This window comes from Tachypleus tridentatus, chromosome 12 (genome assembly GCF_004210375.1).
Source record: "Tachypleus tridentatus isolate NWPU-2018 chromosome 12, ASM421037v1, whole genome shotgun sequence".
Lineage (NCBI taxonomy): Eukaryota > Metazoa > Arthropoda > Merostomata > Xiphosura > Limulidae > Tachypleus > Tachypleus tridentatus.
Genome location: NC_134836.1, coordinates 110469001 through 110475109, shown reverse-complemented (window position 1 = coordinate 110475109; position 6109 = coordinate 110469001).

Below are 6109 nucleotides of genomic sequence, written 5' to 3'. Positions count from 1 at the left end.
GCCTCTATATTGGTGAAACAAGTAGAAAAATGGAAACCGTATTCAAAGAACACAAAACTCACCTTCACACGTTTTCGACTAATATATTAATGTTCCATAAGGAAGGAAAGCCAGCAAATAAACCTAATAGCTACCGACAAATCAGCCTGATCAGCTGTGTAGGCAAAATTCTCGAAAGAATAATCAGTAATAGAGTCTCCACATTCTTGGAGATAACATCAAAATTACCAAAAAACAAAATGGAATCAGGAAATTTAGACAAACGATAGATCACTTAATCAGTTTAACCTAAACTATAATAAATAGCTTCAATAAAAAAGAATGCACTGTTGCTTGCTTCCTTGATATCGAGAAAGCATTTGACACTGTATGAAACGAAAGTCTAAAGTTCCGAATGAATTAAATGGGACTACCGCGTGAAATTATTCGCTGGCTATCTAACGTTTTGGAAAATAGAAAGTGTAGAGTGAATGTTGAGGGTACCTTTTCTGAGTATTTTACTCCAAAAGTTGAATTTCGCACAAAGCAACTCCATGGCTATCTGTGCTAGCCTTCCCTAATTTTGCAGACTAAGACTAGAGGGAAGGCAACTAGTCATCACCACCCACCGCCAACTCTTTTATCAAAGAATAGTGGAATTGACCGTAACATTATAACGACCCCACGGCTGAAAGGGCGGGCATGTTTGGCGCGACAGGGATGCGAACCCGCGACCCTCAGATTACGAGTCGCACGCTTGGCCATGCCGAGCCTCTTACTAATGAACGGGTACACTTGTCATTAATACGTATTGATTTACTCTAATAATTCAGTGTGTTTTTTACCATGAACTATAGTATTAAATAAGTATAAAAATTACAGATTTGTACTTATAAATGTTGCCCTTTTGAACTTAATAAAACAACGAGAACCCGTTAGACATATCCGACTGTTGTATTTAAATTGAATGTGAGAGTATTATTTGGTCAATATTGTGCAAGCATTAGTTATAGGAAATATTTTAGAAGAGATAATTTATCGCAGGTTCGCATACGTCACTGTTTACAAATTAATGACATCACGTTATTCAAATTTTTGTTTTCAGATTTTTATCGTAGCATTTAGAAAGTTCTAGGCCTCAGTCAGACTTTATAAACAAGCATCCAACAATGAAATAAGTATGTGAGAGATATAGTTAGACAACTCAAAAACCAAGTGATTATGAGTTTGTAAGCGGTTTCATACCTTGTATTGTAATAACAGATATAGGAAGAATTGGGTTCTAAAGCAATGAACCAGCCTGTATTGACTTTTGAAGAAAAAGAAAGCTCTGAATACAACTATGGTAACTAACAAAAAGGTGCTAAAAAGTTAGTTATTTAAAGTTAAAGCAAAGTTGAAGTTATTCTGTAAGAGTTTAGCTTTCAGGAGTGATTTCTTAAGTGAATTCCACAATTTTCATTGTAATCACAGAAATAGAGAAGAATAATTTGTACTGTTAAAGAATGTTTTAAAGCAGTTGGATCCGAATGTGTGGACTTTTACAAAAAAGGAGACGATTATTTAAATCTTTGAATTCAGTGAGTATCATAATCAGTGATGGCGAGAAAACCCACTTGTAGAGAAAAATAAATATGTAAAAACGGCTGGTTTGAGTTGAGAAAATTTTTTTATGTATAGGTCTTTGGTCGTCAAGTTCATAAAGAAAGAAAGGTAACTGACCGACAGGTGACCACATGTTTGAAGGGAGTTGTGTAGCTGAGTGTAGGAATGTAGAGGGCGTACTTAGATGTTTGATCATACTTACTGATATAGGTATAAAGGTGTTCCTTTGTATTGGTTTATTTTGGGCTTCAGTTGTTGTATAAGTAAGGCATCTTTAATTTTGCGTTTGTTTATGTTTATTTCTTTATTTAGTATTTGGGTGTTTTCTGTGGTTATGTTGTGTTTATTTGATTTGCAGTGTTTGGAAACGTGTACGATCTGTCTCTCTCGGTGTTTGGGTAAGATATCTGAACCTGACGATGACCGAAGAAGGTCAAAACGTTGTTCGCTCTTCTATGTAAAATATTTTCTCAACCCAAACGAGCCGTTTTTGCATATATATTGGGTAAGATATGTTCATACCCTGGAAGGTCAGGTTCTCTTTGACCTCTTCCTCCTCCCCGTACTTATGGTCTTGCAGTATTGGAATTTGTAATTATTGAACTGAATATTGTTCTGATCTTTTACAGAACAATGTCCATGTATTGTGGTACATACATAGTTATTATTTTGCTCTATCAGCAGAATATCAAATTTGTTGGTGGCACTTTTTATTCCCCCTTTTTTAATTATTTCTTATTATTTTTGTTTATTTATTTGTATTTCTTTCTTTCTTTTATGTTTAAAATATAAATTACTGAGGAGAGATGTTTAGGACTAACCTCATCATGTATGAGGTACCTATCTAGTTCACATAGCAGTTCGTTTTTCATCCAATTTTTAACGAAGTACGTTATTGTACTATGTAGAATTCTATCTGGTATGGTTGGTATGTTTGAATATTTGTGTATGAATTGAAATGATATAGTTCTTGGAACTCTGTATGCTGTTGTGAGGAGTGTATTTTGAATTGTTTGTAGTTTAGTTTTAATTATTTCATTGCTTACAGTTATCCATGCTGGAGCTGCATAATCTATTACTGGTCTAATATATGTTTTATAAATTTTTAGTATCTTGTCTGTAGATGCTCCACTGTTTTTGCCAGTTAGACTCCTAGCATAATTGGTTCTTTGTCAGACTTTATTTTTAATTTCATTGACATGATTAATCCAAGTTAATTTTGGGTCATAGGTTAGACCTAGAAATTTTGCCGATGAGGCAGTCTAAAGAAGTGTGCCATTCATATATAACTCTGGTTGCTTTTTTGTGTTTTGTCAATTTCGTAAAGACTACGAGCTGTGTTTTTGCTGTGTTTATTTTTATTCTATATTTTTGACAGTATTCACTTATTCTATTTAGTTGCGGTTGTATGTTGATGGCTGCTATCTTTGGTGTTACGGCATTTTTCCAGACTGCCACATCATCTGCGAATTGTGAAGAGAATCCATGATTTGGATCCTTCAATGGCATATTGTTTACATACATGATGAAGAGTATAGGGCTAACCACCCTTCCCTGTGGAACTTCAACTTTTGGAGTAAAATACTCAGAAAAGGTACCCTCAACATTCACTCTACACTTTCTATTTTCCAAAAAGTTAGATAGCCAGCGAATAATTTCACGCGGTAGTCCCATTTAATTCATTCGGAACTTTAGACTTTCGTTTCATACAGTGTCAAATGCTTTCTCGATATCAAGGAAGCAAGCAACAGTGCATTCTATTTTATTGAAGCTATTTATTATAGTTTAGGTTAAACTGATTAAGTGATCTGTCGTTTGTCTAAATTTCCTGATTCCATTTTGTTTTTGGTAATTTTGATGTTATCTCCAAGAATGTGGAGACTCTATTACTGATTATTCTTTCGAGAATTTTGCCTACACAGCTGATCAGGCTGATTTGTCGGTAGCTATTAGGTTTATTTGCTGGCTTTCCTTCCTTATGGAACATTAATATATTAGTCGAAAACGTGTGAAGGTGAGTTTTTGTGTTCTTTGAATACGGTTTCCATTTTTCTACTTGTTTCACCAATATAGAGGCCTGGCATGGCCTAGCGCGTTAAGGCGTGCGCTTCGTAATCTGAGGGTCGCGGGTTCGCGCCCGAGTCGCGCCAAACATGCTCGCCCTCTCAGCCCTGGGGGCGTTATAATGTGACGGTCAATCCTACTTTTCGTTGGTAAAAGAGTAGCCCAAGAGTTGGCGGTGGGTGGTGATGACTAGCTGCCTTCCCTCTAGTCTTACACTGCTAAATTAGGGACGGCTAGCATAGATAGCCCTCGAGTAGTTTTGTGCGAAATTCCAAAACAAACAAACAAACAAACAAACAATTCACCAATATAGAAGTCGTGACAGTTATCACATTGTATTTTATAAATAATGTTGGTGTTTTGTTTGTCAGTATAGTTTTTACACAGTATAGACCTTAGTTTTGTGCCTGGTTTTTGAATAAATTTGTTATTAACTGGAATGTCATATTTTGTTACTAGTTTTTGCCAAATATTGGTTATTTTTCTTCTGATGTCGTGAATATATGGAATGCAGCAGTATATAGTTTCATGATTTTTTAATTCGTGGGATATATTTACTTTTGTTAGTTGATTTTGCTTTTTGTCCAGGTGTGTGCGTATAATGTTTTCTACGGTTTGTGGAGGAAACTTATTGATGTTGATGAAGTATTGTTTTATTTTGTCTAATTCGTCGTTAATTTTATCTGGTGAGCATAGTTTTATGGCTGTGTTTATTTGGTTTCTTAGTATGTTTCTTAATCATAACTTTATGTTGTAATAACGAAGTAGAGGAGTATTATTTTTCTTGCCAAATGATATTATAAAGTGACTGAACCCGCCGTTGTGGACTTTGAACAAAAAGAGGCAATTATTTAAAGCTTTTGATAGAACTGTTATAACCAATAGTGTTTTGAATTTTTGTACATACATTTGATTTGTTTTTGAACATATCATTTTCAAACAATTAAATTGTGTGTTGCCCTAATATTGTTGACAGTTATCACCAAAAAGTCACAAACACGTGTTGTAAAGAATCTACATCTCAAATCAAAACCTGATATTCCGAAAAACATATTCATGAAATCTCATGTAGTAAAAAGTGAATTATGTCCTTTGATTAACTTGTCAGATTTATAGCTACTTATTCATAGGAAACTGCCCACACAGTGGCACGTCTGTGTACTCACACCGTTAAACCCGGGTTTCGATACCTGTAGTGGGCAGAGCACAGATAGCCCATTGTGTAGCTTTGTGGTTAATTCTAAACAAAGAAACAATCGTAGGAAACTTCTAAAAAATCATAAACTGAAAAATAATAATCAGTGATGTCGAGAAACCCACTTGTTGAGAAATATATATGCAAAAACGGCTCGTTTGGGTTGAGAAAATATTTTACATAGAAGAGCGAACAACGTTTCGACCTTCTTCAGTCATCGTCAGGTTCACAAAGAAAGAGGTAACTGACCGGAAGCTGACCACATGTTTAAAAGGGGTTGTGTAACTGAGTGTCGGAATGTAGAGGGCGGTATTAGATGTTTGAATATACAATTTTATTTTATTTTATTATATTAATATAGGTATAAAGGCGTTCCTTTATATTGGTTTATTTTGGGTTTAAGTTGTTGTATAAGTAAGGCTTCTTTAATTTTGCGTTTGTTTATGTTTGTCTCTTTATTTAGTATTTGAGTGTTTTCTATGGTTATGTTGTGTTTATTTGACTTGCAGTGTTCGAAAACGTGTGAAGGTGACTTTTTATGTTCTTTGAATCTGAAAAAAACACCTGAAAAACAAGTTTCAGCTTTATATTATTTATAACTAGTTATTTTAAGTGATATTAATGCTGTCTTTCTGTTTGAAAATAAGCACATAACAACATAATGGGCTACCTGTGCTCTGCCCACCATGGGTATCAAAACTCGGATTCTAGCATTATAAGTCCGCAGAGACACACTGTTGTGCAACTAGGTTGTCTGTGCTTTACCCATCACGCGTATATAGCGTTGTTAGTTTACAAATATATCGTTGTGCTACTGGAAGTGGACTTAATTCGTTTAAGAAATGTTATTTTCTTCTGATTTTTAAATGATATTGCTTTAATTATTCAACGGATGTGGTTGATTTTTCATAAATTAATTATACTAAAAGTGCAATCAATCCTATAGTGAATATTTTTTTGGCAATTTGTGATAATTAGTTTGTTTGTGTCATAAAATTTCGAATACTTGACAAGTAAAATCATTTTGAAAATACCCACGTAACGTGCAAAGAATTAGTAGGCTTGAAACAGCTATTTATGGTGCAAAATAAACAAAACAAAAAAAAACAAATTAAACGTCAAATTACAATTACAGTTAACCCACAATATTCTATTAAAATTCATACCCGAAAGATATATAAAATTGTAAAATATGGCAATAAAAATTATCTATAAAATGAATTTTTAAACTGCCAATGTTTGTTTCTTACAGTAGAGAAAACCGAA